The 15,685-nt window shown below is 42.2% G+C and overlaps 1 protein-coding gene across 3 annotated transcripts in view; it reads left to right on the top strand.

The window, feature by feature from the left end:
• Positions 1-1,253: 1,253 nt before the first annotated feature.
• CILK1 (ciliogenesis associated kinase 1) overlaps positions 1,254-15,685 on the top strand; it is a 60,788-nt gene continuing 46,356 nt past the window's right edge. The window contains exons 1-4 of one of the 3 annotated variants that reach the window (XM_030928999.1): positions 1,254-1,495; positions 3,925-4,001; positions 6,140-6,224; positions 9,466-9,604. The gene's annotated coding sequence lies outside the window, so the exon portion shown is untranslated. The remainder of the gene's footprint in view (positions 1,496-3,924; positions 4,002-6,139; positions 6,225-9,465; positions 9,605-15,685) is intronic. The other 2 variants (XM_030929000.1, XM_010364054.2) reach the window with 2 other exon arrangements.

Consider the following 15,685-nt stretch of genomic DNA (forward strand, 5'->3'; position numbering starts at 1 on the left):
TGATAATGATTTTCAGTTTTCATTTGCCATATGGGCTGGCTGTTAAATAGGTAAGCACAAAGGTAGATATCAATGTTATACATATGTCAAGTGACCAGAAGACCTTTTTCCATTTGGGAGAGGAAATCTAAAGAAGGTTGACTGTCTTATATCTTGCATGCTTCTTCCACAAGATCAAGAGGAGAGAGGGATTCAGGCCTTGGTATAGATTTTTTCAGTAAAAAACAATCTTCAGTCTGTAGAATTAAAAAATAAAAATAGTGAGAAAAAAACTGATATGATGATCAGCTGGTAATTGTAAACTCAGCGAACAGTCCACGAAGTGTTAAAGAGTTACTGCTTTATTGATTAAATTTGTGTTGCTTATGACCATGTGACCCAGCAACATTGGCACCAGAATCTGAGATTGCAGCCCAGATATTTGTTTTAACAAGTCCTCCAGGTGGTTTTGATGCTTCCCGCTAATGTTTAACAACTGTTGGCTTAGAACAATTATGTAAATTTAAAAATCAGGGACCTGGAAGCAACTTCTTTATTCAAAGCCCTGTAGCCTCATAAAGATGATTTTAGGTAATGTCTACAATATCACTTATGACATAAATGAATTTGTTATAAAATTACATGTTAGTGTTAGATCAGTTAACTAGTTAGATTGTTAACTAGTTATAGGGAATCTAACATGTTGTGTAGAGGGTATCTGACTAGAGTCAGTTTCCCATCTGGAGAAGAGTCTAGTCTTTACAACTGCTTGCTAACAACATAAAAACTGTTAAGAGTTCAAAGGAATGCTAACAATCAGTTGGGTTTTCATTTTATTTTTCTATAAAGGTAACATGAAATTTGCTGTTTAACCACTTTGAATACAATTCAGTGACACTGATTACTTAATTAGGTGGCATTAATGACGTGCCACCTCAGCTACGTTTTTTCAAATAAGAAAAATGTTTTCACAACGATTACCTTTCATTAAATGTGCTCAGAACGTCCATCGACAGCCTCCATATTTCTAAGTCTTGATGGTTGATCGAGCCTATCTGCAATGAGGCGTTCGTTTGGAGTCGGAGATAGCCTTGTGGTCAGCAGGCGTTAGGGGTCCCTGGGCGCTGTGCCGCCCTTGGCCCAGAGCTGCGCCGCGCGGCTCGGCCGGGCGAGCCGAGGCGAACGGGACGCGGTGCAGGGACGCGCAGGGCCAGCGAGGGGAGCTGCAGGGTAACTTTTCCCAGGGAAAGCAGCCGGTCGTCCCCAGTAGAAGCCACCCAGCCTTTTGTTTGTTTTCCTGCCGGAGGCTGGAAAACGGCCGGGTTCCTGCTGCACTACCATGCGCCGTGCGGCCCGTGCGACTCGGCGGACCTCGCGGGCGTCCCTGCACGGAGCCCTCGGCCGGTCTTAGCAGCGATTGTCCCTATTTCCAGCTCCGGAGCTGGCGGCTGTGCCCCGCTCGTCGAGGAGCTGCGCTCACCGCAGGGGCGGGCCCCCGCCTGAGTTCGCGGCGCCAGTAAGTGGGGCTCCGGGATTTGGGGGCTTATGCCGGGCGACCTGTCACTTTAGTAGCTGCTGGGCTGGGGCGGCGGGGAGACCCCTGGCCGGTGGCCCCGTGATGGATCGGAGGCGCAGGAAGACACTAATGGGTTATAGTTTCTTTCCGCGATCATATGGTTCTCTCCTTCCTGGTATGAAAACTCGGAGCCTAGAGGATTTTGATGGGTGTTTATCTTTTAGTCTTAAAGAGAGGGAAGACCCTAGCCCATTTGAAGCCTCGTTGCGGGGCACGTTGAGGACTTGCTCTTGGAATTTCCCTGACTAGGCCCTTGGCTGTCCCACAAGGGGTCTGAGCAAAAATCCTCGCGTACTTATTTTGCAACCATTTTTTTTACTGGATTTCTTTCTGCTCTGATTTCTTTCTTATTAATCTGAATAGCTGTTATGAGAAGGATATTGAAGGATTTTTCAGAACAACTGATTCTTTTGTAATGTTAACCTTTTAAAGTTTGACTTTGACACTAACATTAAGGACTTATATGTAAGGTAGCTAATGCATCATTCTGCAGAGAAGAGTATTCATTTCCACTTATAACTAAATAAGACCTGCTTTTGCTGGAGCTGGGCTAGGCTGAGGGATTTCCATACTGAATTTTACAAAGCGGGACTGGATTTCTCTAAGGTATTGGCGCTTGTGGTTTTTTTTTTTTTTAAACCGGGAGAACTCTTTGTAGTAACAGAAGTTTGATAGTTACAGTTTTCACTTCTCACATTTCCCAGCGAGTGGGGTTTCAGGGTGTGCTTCAATAGTGAATGGCACCATTGCCGAATATAAAGTTTAAATGAGCTTTAAATTTCTGTAGTCAACATATGAATTATTAAGAAGAATTTGTGTCTCAATCATATGCTGAACTGTGCTGGAGTTAATATATGCATAAATATGCACATTTAAAATAGTTTCTGAACAATGCGCTACAATTTGGTAAAGACTCTTTAAGGCTTTCCTATCTACTTGAGATCAGGACTTGTAAAACACTAGGAAATAAGCATAGAAAGGAAAGCAGTCCTGGGATCCTTTATTTAAAATGACATCCCGTACCATTCCCCATTCTCTAAATGACCCTGCCCGCTTTTTATTTCTCCGTTTCCACTTTGCCTTGTCCCCTTCTCCAAAGTCAAAACTGGCGGCCAGGCAGCGGCGAGGCCGCCACATTTCCTAATGAAACCAGTCTAGGTTCAGATGGTGGAGGGGGTTGCTGGAGGGTTGATGGAGCCTGTCTGATTAGGCAGACCCCTGCTGTCCTTGCCAAGGGAACTCAGCATTTGATCACAAAAAAAAGGTCTTTTCACTGAAGTTTCTTCTCCACAGACTAAGTGTAAATGAGCTACTAGGATGTCAAACAAGCCATTTAGGAGTTTTATTTATTGACTGTTCAATATCATCAGAGCCCTTTTTATACTTTATTGTTTGTTATTCTCATTGCTTTTTGAAGTTCCTAGTACAGTGGAAATTACATTAATCTTGAAACGTTGGAATTATCTTTAACCATCTTTTCCTTCATTTCCTTCATCCTCTGTATCAATGAGTCATCAAGACCTTTGAAATATGTTTTATATAGATCCCTCCTTCTATATGCTAATCTAGTCCTCACTCTTCCTCTCCTGCAGTACTGCAACAGCCTCCCAAGCCTGACTCTTAGTAAGCTCTCATTAAATGTTTGCTGAATGAATGAATGAGAAGCTTCCCTCTGGTCTTTTCAGTGTTCTGTTGCCTGTCTAATCTTTAAAATGACCACTTCATCGTGTCTATTCTGGACGTGCAACCTTCAGTTTCTCTCCATTATGTACTATCTCAAGTCTAAAATATTATGCCTGACTTCTCAAGGCCTATCAGCCTTGCCCTTCCTGTCTAAAATCCTCTTTTCATTTCAGCATGCATCTTTGCACTCTAAGCAGTCTGGTTTTCTCGCTGTCCTGCTAATGTCCCACAGTGCCACTGCTCATAGTGCTTTCCCTAGAAACCCCCTCCCTTCTCTTCACTCTCCTGTGTGACTCCTACCTGTCCTCAGAGGAGCCTAAGTCTACTTCTCTTACAATATTTTCTCTTTCTGTTTCTCAGGATACTTGTTTGTTAGCCCTTCATTATACTGGCTGTATTGATCTCCAATTGGTTTAGGTTAATTTAAGCCTCTTTAGGGCCGGAACCATATTTTATGCATGGTAATGTGGTATCATGGGCTTTGAAGTACGGCAGAATTGGGGCAAGGGCCTGACTCCACTTATTAATTGTGTGGCCTTCTGTAAATCTCCTAGTATTAATCTCACATGCAAAATAGGGAAAATGCTTCCCCCCAGTTTCACCCCTGAGTTGTAGTGTGAAGATGGTCTATAGTGCCTACCCATAACTAGCATATACCTGATAAAGGTCTGCTTGTCCCTTGACAGTAACTTAACAGAGTCCAATTCCTGAACACTCAGCCTGGAGGCCTAGAGAACCAGGGTAACCATGCAGTGAATCCTTAGTAAGTATTATCCTGCCCTTACTTAAAATGGCTTGAGCTTAGGTTATTCCTGGCTGCAGCTCTGCTTCTGGGATCTGTTGCTGTTTTTCCATCTGAACCTTGCCAGGAACACTACTGCTTAATTTTTTTTATTTTTTTTTTATTTTTATTTTTGTACTGCTGCTCTTGCAGCAGTCTCCTCGGTTTCATTTTGTAGGATCTTGCAGAGCTAGAGTGGTCCCTAATCCTTCTATTGATGTTTGCCCTGATAAAATGCATTTTTCTGCTTGTGGGATCTGTGTGAGTGTGTGTATTTGCCTGGCGGTTCCTTGGGAGAATTCTGGGTCTAATGACCCCTCTGTATGTTGATCTGAAAGCCTGTGAATAGTATCTCACTTAACTGTTGAGTCTTTCACCTGTGGTCTTTGATAACTGTCTCTTTCTGAGAAGGGCCTATGTTTAGAGTATTAGAAATCTCCTATCTATAGACCTCAGTGTTTATGGCTGACGTGGTTGACAGAGAGAATGTGCAAACAGAGGTATGTGCCAGATGACTTATACATGTGTTTTGGGATTATAGTATAATTGTATCTTAGTTTGTGGTTGTGCTTACCTTTGAAATACAGTTTTAACTTCCTCATAAAAACACATATGTTCTAGAAAATTACCTAGTAAAAAGAATTTAGTGAAACAGATCATTTTCTGGGGTGAATTGCATTAAAATGCTAAGGAAATGTTGTGGCAGAAAGAGAAATGTTGTGGCAGAAAGAAAATCAGAGATGCCTTTGATTGCAACCAAAGAAGTAAAAGCAGCAGCTCAGGTCTATGTCAAGATGGTAACCAAGGTTGATGTGGGCATCCTCATTCAATCTGTCTGCTCCTAGTGAACTGTTGTCCAATATTAGGAAAAACTACTACTCAACAGGTTTTAGGGAAACGCTCAACCCAAACAGTGGGCTTCTATTCCTGATTTTCTTCCAAGGAAACTGAACTACCCTTGCACATTAATTACCTGACTCACTGTGCTTTGAAAGTCTTCCTGGGTAGGAAGAGTGTCTTGTCGTGGCACTCATCTGAGCAGGCTGAAATCAAATCCAGCATATGTTGACATGTGAAGTCATGTTTGAGTTTGAGGATAGCACATCTTCAAAGATCTGCTCCCCTTTTTTTAAAAAACTGTATGGGCTCAAGATTAGCAAAATATTCATATGCTTTTTACTAACGGGAACATGGGGAACATTTGATACATCTTTAGTTGACTAGAAAACATGTATTATATTCACACATTTAAAAAATATGCTACTCGGGGCGGGGCGAGGCGGCTCATGCCTGTAATCCCAGCATGTTGGGAGACCAAGGCGGGCAGATCACAAGGTCAGGAGATCAAGACCATCCTGACTAACACGGTGAAACCCTGTCTCTACTAAAAATACAAAAAATTAGCCAGGTGTGGTGGCGGGTGCCTGTAGTCCCAGCTACTCAGGAGGCTGAGGCAGGAGAATGGCGTGAACCTGGGAGGCGAGCTTACAGTGAGCCGAGATCGCGTCACTGCACTCCAGTCTGGGCGACAGAGCGAGACTCCGTCTCAAAAAAAAAAAAAGTAAAAAAAAAGTTACTCAGAAGATAACAAGGATTCTGTTCTTCTTAGTTGGGTCTCTGGATCTCATCTGTAAAGTGAGGATGTTGAATAATCATTAAGGTCCTTTACAGAAAAAAAAAATTATAACTCTATTGTCTGAAGTTTCTTCAACATTAGGCTTTGAACATAGGTCCTAATGAATTTAGCATTCAAATCTATATTAATTAGCATTCAGTTATATTTTATCTTTAAATAAGCTAATCGTGGCTGTATAAAAAATAATGCCTCAGAACCAAACAATAAAGTATTGTAGTGTAATGTCCAACTGTATTTGACAATATCATGAAAGTAACTATCTGCTTGAACTTGTAGCTCCTAGCAAATGATTATCATCCTCACTCACTTTTTTTGAAATGAAAGGGCCAAAATGGTGCCTTACTTTTCATTTGGTGCTTTTCCCACCATGTCAAGAACGCTTAGTAGCCACTTGATAAATGTACAACGATGGCCCAGAGCTTATGAGAACCACACGTTTTTTTTAGGAGAGATCAGTGTGAGTTATTTTTTTACCTTTCTGTAGGTGAAGCATGACCTGTGATAAAGTATTGATAACATGTAACTGCCCTTGTGACTACCATAAAAGATGATGCCTGAGAACCGGAAAGGTAAAGTACTATTGTGTAAAAATGCCCAGCTACATGTTTGGCAATATCATGAAAGTTACTAGCTGCATGAACTTGTGGTTCCCCGAAGATAGTTATTAATAGTTTTGCCCTCTTGGACATTGCCTTTGCTTTAAAGGAGAATTTACTAGAGAATGATTTAACTAAGACAAAGGTGAGTGAGAAAAATGTAAGATATACATGCCTTCATGTTATCTTAGCTGTTGAAAAGCAAATTTTTTCCTAAATAAGTGTAAAAGTTTTTAGAAGGAATCATAATTTTGGTACCGTAGTCTCAATACAGTTGTCCAGTTTGCAAAGAAGTGGGGCGTGACAGGATGGCAGTGAGGGTGGACATGGTAGTATAGGAAAATCACCTATGGTCAGGATTGCCTTTTGAAGCTCCATAAGTTGTTCATTCATTAGTTAATTCATTCAACATGTCTTTATTGTGAGTCCGTACTTGTGCCAACTATGCCAGTTCTCTGGGAACTGAGTACTGGGAATACAGTTGTGAACACAGCAGTGTTTCTGCCCTCACAGAGCTTATATTCTAAGGTTAAACACAGCTTGTATGTAACCCTGTAACCTACGGGTAAATGAGGGTTCTGTGGAGAGTACTAAAGTGCTTCTGCTTATTTGGGAGGTTTCCTCATTTTCAAGGCTTGACAAAGTATGGCTTGTGTGCCAATCCTTCCTGCTGCCTGTTTTTGTAAATAAATTTGTACTGGAACACAGCCATGCCCATGTATTTACATATTGTCTTTGACTCCTTTCATGCTACAATGGCAGAGTGAAGTTGTGACGGAGATGGAGAGCCTGCAAAGCCTTACCTGTTTACTGACCCTTCACAGAAAAAGTGTGCTGATCCCTGCCCTATTTTATTTTTACATTTAGCCTTTACTTCCTTTACGTTAATTCATTTTGATTTTTTGTATACATGCTAGGAAAGCATCTTACCCTGAGATCAGCTCCTCTGTCAAATGTGTTGTAATATGTATATAGATACTGATAATATGTGGCTGACTTTGTAACTACCATAAAAGATAATGCTTTAGAACCAGAAAGGTAAAGTATTATTGTGTAATGTCCAGCTACTTATTTGCCAATATCATGAAAGTCATTATCTACATGAACTTGTATGTGATATGCTCTTAGTCACTCCCCTATCTTCACTATCCCTTATCTTGCCCACCCCTGAAACACAGGCAAGGAGGACTGTTGCCACCCTCGGCAGTTTTCATTAAGCTGGGGACTCTCATTCTAGCTCATCTACAGTTTCACACATGGCAGGGTAAAGGTTTGTTTTTCTGGCTGTTTTATTTTTTATTTTTTTAACATTTCACCTTTACATCAGTTCTTTACAGTCCACCAAAGCCAACTGTGTGTCCTAGTTTAAAAATCATCTGCAAGCGATTGAAGAATTTTTTTAAGGTTCAAGGCATGAGCACCTTTGATATTGTAAGAGAAGCGACAGGGAGTTGTGGAAGCTTCTCGTAGGATTAAGGACCTAGTGCAGGATGAGTTCTTTTTTCAGAAGTTGGGATTGAAAGAGGAGAGGGATGGTAAAGGTATGAAGCAGTTTCTGGGGCACAGAAGAGGGCACATCACGTAACGGATTATCTTGTCTTGTTAGCATCCAGTTGATGCAATAGCTGAACGCATCTTTAATTCACTCCTCTGTCAAGGTAAAGACAAAGCAAGATCCATGTAAAGAAGGTCCTTTTGGCTTTGTAGCTACTATCCTTATGCAGAAAAAAAGCAGTAGTCCAAGAGGCAAAATGCTTTAAAGATTCGCTTGCTAAAATGTACAGAGGCAGAAGAATTAGGTCCAGGAGAAAAATAAAAACCCAGATGTACTATTTCTAGTACCTTTTTAAAAGAAATTAACAATGTTCACTGACTTTTGTAAAGTTAGGACACATTCAAACCTAGAATACAAAGTGTAATTATAAATCTGTAAAGGTAAAAATAGAACTCGGAAGTACCATGAGAAGGGTCATCTAATGATTTTGCATATAATCCACTTTTCCCAGGAGGATAAATGAAAGTAACAGAATCTTTTCCATGTAAGATAATTAATGCAAAGGGAGACAAGCTTCTTCTAAGGAACTGAATGGTGTCAATGGGCCTGGTAAACCACAACTCCCAGAGAACGCCAAGTTTGTTGTAATTTTTTGTCTTCTGTCTTAGAAAATGTGTAATGATGGCATTAATTCATTGATTAAGGTTTCAAAATAAAGAATGAACTACAATTTTCCCTGCCCCTCGCCTCCGTTTTTTAGGCTGTGAATGAGCAAGGCACCTGATGCGAGCTGCTGGCCTTGAGCAGATGTTCTTTGCCTGCACCGAGGATTGAAGCTGAGGGGAGGGAATTGGGGCAAATCACAGGAAGGTTTTCCCCAATGTCACCTAGCCAGGAACATCCTAACATTGACTTCAGAGGTTTGCTGGAACTCTTTGAAAGAGAGATAAAGCTGTCTTTCTTTGTTAGTTGGGTACAGCCTTACCCAAAGGCCAGAGGCCTGATCTGACCGCATGGAGGGGACTTTCTGTGACTCTCTGAGACTCAGTCGTCCTGGCATTGTTGTGGGAGGGCCCAGGCTGCCTCCCTGCCCCAGCTATTCTATGGTATTCACTGTTCTTCCACTTCAGAACTTCCAAACTTTTAGTTGGGCCCAACAGTTTATCTTTATTTTGCGTATGACAAAATAGAAGCACTGAGAATTTTGAGGTACTTAGCCAAGGTGGTACAGAAAATAAATAGCAAAGACTAAAACTCAAATTTGGGCCCTTCAAACAATCATTGAGGACTTGCTACTGCAAGTGGAGTGAGAACACGAAGATAAAGGAATCTTGGAGAGTGTCGAGGATGAAGCAGAGGGTGCACCTGCAGGTCAGTGCCACAGGGAAGGGGCCGGCAGTGAGGTGAGGACAAGGCACTATGGCATCAAGGGAGAGGGGCCATTCTCTGGATCTATATGTGTGGGTTGGGGCAGGAGGCTTGGAAGATGTGATGTGTGAGCTCGGAAGAGAAGGAATTGATGTTTAATGTTCACTGGGGCCTGGCTGAGGCACTGGGGCCTGACTGAGGCACTGGGGCCTGACTGAGGCACTGGGGCGCTTGTGCGTCTCTTGAAAGAAAGGTGTGTAGCATATGGGGTCCTTCGGTGGCACTGTCTTCTCCACTAGCCTTTGTTCATGTGATGCAAAAAGCAGAAACATTTATCCGTTTTTTTCTTAGACAAATGCTAGCTCAATTCCTGATACAGAGTCACAGAATCACGCAGCTTTAGAGGAAGAAACCACCTTAGAGCAAGTCCAATGCCCTGATTCCACCGAAAGTAAACCCAAGGACCAAGAGATGCCCCGAGGCACAGCAGGTCAGTGCTGAGTGGAAACTGGGACCAGTCCCTCACTTTGCCTCCACCGTGGGCATGTTGGTGCTGCTGATGGCTCCAGTGGATTTGCTGATGTTTAATTGTAGAATGAAGCCAACAAGAGCATAGCCATATCACTGGTTTCCATATTTGGGCTTTGAGATACAAAATACTACTTCTGTTCCTCTCATTTTCAGATCCTCCAAAGATTTCATGATCTTTTGAAACCTTTTCCTTAAGTTTGGTACAGTCAGCCTGGGCTCCTATCTCATTTCTGCCGTATTAGTCGTATAACCTAGACATGTAACTTGTGTCTCAGTTTCCTTCTCTGTAAAATAGGGATAATAGTAATAGTACCTACCTGGTAGAGTTATGAGGGTTAAATATACTAATAATATATGCATAAGCACTTATAATAGTACTATGTGCATACTACTAAAATTACTATGTTTGGGGCATATTTGATATATTAGGGTGCTAAGTGTAGATTTGTTATAGTGAATGATTTATCCAAGTGAATTTCTTAGAGTCAAAGTAGAATTTAGAAATACTGCGAGTTAGAAATACATGCTAATTCTCAAGGTAATGGACAGGCTGCTACATTCCATTCATTTCTCAAGCAGTGTTAACTGTCTGTACCAGAAGCTGAATTTAAATGCTGTCAGGGCAGAGGAGGAAAATAAAAGACTCAAGGAAGCTGGGTGTGTGCTTGTCAAACAGTAAGAAATTGCTCTTCTCTTCTAAAAAAGAACAATTTTATTCCCTTCCAATTTTTCTTTAAGCACAAGGTGGTTTTTTTTTTTTTTTTTTCAGGCTTTTACTTTGTCACTTTTGATATAGGCATAGGAACAGAGAAATATTTTTCATCCAGTAAAACAAGTGGCTATGAAGGCACACACAAAAAAGGACAGCTTTAAAAAAAAAAATGGCAAGTGACAACAAGGAAAAAATGGGGACTGTGGGGAGCTGCAGAGCACACACCCAGCCTGAAGAGGTGGGGACATTTCTTCCATTTCTTATTACCATGAAGGGCTAAGGACCCCAGGTGGCTCCAAATCGGGATTTATATAGGACATTCCGTTTTTTCTTTTGAGATGGAGTCTCACTCTGTCCCAGGCTGGAGCGCAGTGGCGTGATCTCGGCTCACTGCAACCTCTGCCTCCCTGGTTCAAGCAATTCTCCTGCCTCAGCCTTGCGAGTAGCTGGGATTACAGGTGCACACCACCATGTCCGGCTAATTTTTGTGTTTTTAGTAGAGACAGGGTTTCACCATTTTGGCCAGGCTGGTCTCGAACTCCTGACCTAGTGATCTGCCACCCTTGGCCTCCCAGAGTGTTGGGATTACAGGTGTGAGCCACTGCACCAGGCTGAAATTCCTTATTTTTAAATCTGGGATTCAGCCCCCAGAGTGCCAGTGTGCCATCTCTGGTCCACACAGCATGGAATCTCCATATGCTAATGTCGTATACTCCGAGATTTCAGGCTAGAATTGTCAAGTCTTGTTCACTGTGCAAAGTTAAAGAGAAGTACGCTTCAATAAAGAAAATGTGGTACGTACACCCCATGGAATACTTCGCCGCCATAAAAAGATATGAGGTCATGTCCTCTGCAGGGACATGGATGAAGCTGGAAGCCATCATCCTCAGCAAACTAACACAGGAACAGAAAACCAAACACCACATGTTCTCACTCGTAAGCAGGAGTTGAACAATGAGAATACATGGACACAGGTAGGGGAACAGCACACACCAGGGCCTGTTGTGGAGTAGGGGGTCAAGGGGAGGGAACTTAGAGGACGGGTCAGTAGGTGCAGCAAACCTCCATGGCACACGTATAGCTATGTAACAAACCTGCACATTCTGCACATGAATTCTGGAACTTAAAGTGAAATCAAAAAGATGAGTACATTCTATATTTTAAAATGGAATGTCCTTGTTCACTGGGTAAGTAAGCACAGATTTCTGATTTCATTTCTAAAACACCCAACTTTGAATGGATGAAAATCGCTGCTGCGCAATTTAGATGACTGTGTAAAAGTCTTTGGGATGTTTTGCTGGGGAGCGATAGGCAAAATAATAACCTGCAAAGATACCAAGTTCTAATCCTTGGAACCTGTGAGTGTTACTTTATATGACACAATGGACTTTGCAGATGTGATTGAATCAAAGAATCGGAAATGGAGAGATTATCCTCCAGTATCTTGGTGGCCTTAAATGAAAACACAAGTCCTTATAAGCGAGAGACAGAGGAAGATTTAAAAACAGAAGACAAGAAAATGTGATCATAGGGCAGAGATTGGAGTGATGTGGTCATAAGCCAAGGAGTGCTTGCAACCACCAGAAGCTGGAAGAGACAAAGAATGGATTCCCTCTAGAGCCTCTGAAGGAAGTGCCAGTACCTTTACTTCAATGCAGGAATGTTAGTTTCGGACTTCGGACCTCCAGAAACCTGAAAGAATAAATTTCTGCTCTTTTCAGCCACCAACTTTGTGAACATTTGTTGGAGCAGCTGTGGGAAATTAATATAACTGACAAGGAAAACTGTATAGTTAAAAAAAATTAATTTTTGTTATCTATACCTGTATCGGAATATGGATAAGTGACCTGTCCTTAACAAGAAAAATTAGCTGTAGTTTAGAAATTGGTGGCCCAGAGCCTTCCTTGAGATTCCTAGCCAGTGATCCACAAAGTGACTCCTTCCTTGTGCACCAGTAGCACTCTCATCTCCACTCCACGTAGGAACTTAACCCAGCGTCCATGTCTCCTGGTCATTTGTGTATTTCCTACCTCTCCAACTGCATGAGAAGTCCCCAGAGGCCAGATCTGCCATTCGCAGATCTGTGGATCTTCTATCTCAATACTGAACATAGGGCCTTATACTTAATTTTTCACTTGAGTGATGCTTTGTTGATACTTTAGTGTCTTGAGCATATTTCACATATTGCTATGTATATGCTTTTTTAAATTAAAAAAATTTTTTGGGGGGACGGTCTTGCTCTGTTGCCCAGGCTGGAGTGTGGTGGTGTGACCTAGGCCCACTGCAACCTCCACCTCCCAGGCTCCAGCAATCCTCCCACCTCAGCCCCATAAGTAGCTAGGACTACAGGAATGCACCATCACGCCCAACTAATTTTTGTATTTTGTAGAGATGGGGTTTTGCCATGTTGCCCAGGCTGATCTTGAACTCCTGGATAAGCAGCATGCTCACCTGGGCCTCCCAAAGTGCTAGGATTACAGGTGTGAGCTACCACGCCCAGCCTATATAATTTTATAAAATAAATAACATATTTACATATATATTTATATATAATATATTTATAATATATGAATATTATATTTATATGTATGTGAATATGTATATAGATACACACACACACACACACACACAAATGCGAGTAAACCTCACAGCCATAGAAAACACAATAGTTGGCTTTTTTTTTTTTGAGACGGAGTCTCGCTCTGTCGCCCAGGCTGGAGTGCAGTGGCCAGATCTCAGCTCACTGCAAGCTCTGCCTCCCGGGTTTATGCCATTCTCCTGCCTCAGCCTCCCGAGTAGCTGGGACTACAGGCGCCCGCCACCTTGCCCGGCTAGTTTTTTGTATTTTTTTAGTAGAGACGGGGTTTCACCATGTTAGCCAGGATGGTCTCGATCTCCTGACCTCGTGATCCACCCGTCTCGGCCTCCCAAAGTGCTGGGATTACAGGCTTGAGCCACCGCGCCCGGCCAATAGTTGGCTTTTTTAACAAATTGTAAAGAATCCAACAGTAGAAACAGTCTTCTACTTATGGACTGAGGTCTCAATGGAGTGACTTATGGGTAAAATATTATGCTGCCAGTGTGTGGTGTCTGGTCTACACAGTGTGAAATCTTTGTATGCTAATGTCATATACTCAGAGATTTCAGGCTGGAATTGCGATGTCTTGTCAAGTATCAAATTTTTGATATTTGCCTGCTTCTTTGAAGCACTGACTCTGTAGATGTAGGTGTCTCCCATTAAGTATCAAAGAAGGATGTATTAATATTAATACACTAAAAATAGTCATTAGAGTGCTGAAACCTTTTTTCCTGTTAGAACTCCAATTGAGGCTGGGCACAGTGGCTCCCACCTATAACCCCAACACTTTGGGAGGCTGAGGTGGGAAGAGTGCTTGAACTCAGGAGTTCAAGACCGACCTGGGCAACATAGCAAGTCCCTGTCTCTACAAAAAATACAAAAGTTAACCAGGCATGGTGGTGTGTGCCTGTAGTCCCAGCCAATCAGGAGGCTGAGGTGGGAGGATTGTCTGAGCCCATGAGGCTGCAGTGAGCCATGATCACACCATTGCACTCATCTGGGAGACAGAGCAAAACCCTGTCTCACAAAAAGAAAAAAGAACTCAGCTTGAGAGTTCTGTGTTTGCCTTGGTTGCCTTTGACTGAAGCTCTGTGGCTGTCTATAGTAAATGTCACTATCGATGACATGCAGGGTGGTCCCCACATTGTGCCCCACTTGTCATGCAAAGTGGAATCCTTTCATGTTTCCCACCTGCCGTGTTACAGGCACATGACTGGATTCCACAAGGTCACACAGCTTCAGCTAGCTAGCTGTCCAAGCAACCTGGAGTGATACCGAGTGCCATTTTTGGACATTCTTTTACCACAATAGGTTTGTATCTTATTTGCATCATATTTTCTTTCAAAATGGAAGCAGGTAATGGAAAGGAAATGAACATTAGGCTGACAGTTACTTCTAATTTGTCTCCAGCTGTACACCTCTTTCAGTCTTCAAAACTATGCTAACCATAAAGGTCTATCTGTCACCTCCTGTAGAGAATTTTGTATTTTGTCACCTAAGTTAGCATAACCCACTGTATCAGGAATGCCTTCAGCTGTACTGGATAGATTAACAGTGACTTCTTCAACAGAGACCTTCAGTTAGGTTGCAAAACAATAAACCCAAAGGCATATATTTTCAGGGTTCAAGCAGCAGCCCACTGATGTCATCAAGGACTCAGCCTCTTTCTGTGAATACATCCTTCACAGATGGGATTCTCATCTTTAGGGTTGATGTCTTGTAGTCGTCTCTGCTTCAGCCCTAAATGTCACAACTTTACACAGCCATATTCAATGCAGCTTCTTTGTCAACTGTCTTTAATAGGGAGTAGATTCCTTCTCAGAAGCTCTTCTCCTTCCTCATCAGCTCACTTCACTTTTATTCTCATAAGTCCGAGCCATGGCACCACTCCTAAACAGATTTTAGTAAGGAAGTAGAATTCCTTTGCTTAGCTTAGATCTATCGTAGTACATGCCCTGGGGTGGCTGCCGTGCCTGAGTATGTCGAATCCTGAGTAAAATCAGGGTCCTGTAAACTAAGCAAGAAGGGGAGCATTGCTATGGAGTAGAGCAGCGAAGGTGCCTGCCATGGCTCCCTTCTTTTTTCTAGTGCATTGTCCATCGCCCTGTTTTCCCAGAGCAACAGTAAGTTTTTGTTCTTTACTTTCAGATTATGACATGAGTCATCATATTTGGACAACCACAAAAAGGATGAATAACAATAACACCATTCTCAAGTGTATTTAACCACATCCTGCTAGGATATGCTCAGATTTGACTATGAGCTGACTGGTGCTTCTTGTCTAATGCTAGTTTGGCTAATACCATTCACTTTTTTTCAGTATGGGAAAATTCACTAATGTGAATAATAGAAAGCTCAAAGAGTGCTCATGGTTTTGTCCTCTGGATCCATACCTAGTGTAACTAACCCTTCTCTCTGATGTCCCTTTGTACACTTGGGACAGTTATCATGGCTTTCCAAGTCTCCTTTGCTTCCAGCATCCGGTGTTTCTTCATCTACCCTTCTTGTACTTTCATTTAGATGCCACACTATGTTCTTCAATGTTTATCTTGAAGCATCTGGAGCAGTAAAACAAGGGTATGATGGGACTATTGCATTCCTTATTCTGAACACAGGCTGCCTTATCGAACAACTCCAGTGGGCACCTTTCACGTTGTGTTCTATGTGAATAGAGTACCCTGGAGTGATATGGTGTATCAGCCTTGTCTGAATGCTGTGTTCCCAATAAGAGCTCCAATAATACTCTATCT

The sequence above is a fragment of the Rhinopithecus roxellana genome, chromosome 4 (genome assembly GCF_007565055.1).
Source record: "Rhinopithecus roxellana isolate Shanxi Qingling chromosome 4, ASM756505v1, whole genome shotgun sequence".
Taxonomy (NCBI): Eukaryota; Metazoa; Chordata; class Mammalia; order Primates; family Cercopithecidae; genus Rhinopithecus; species Rhinopithecus roxellana.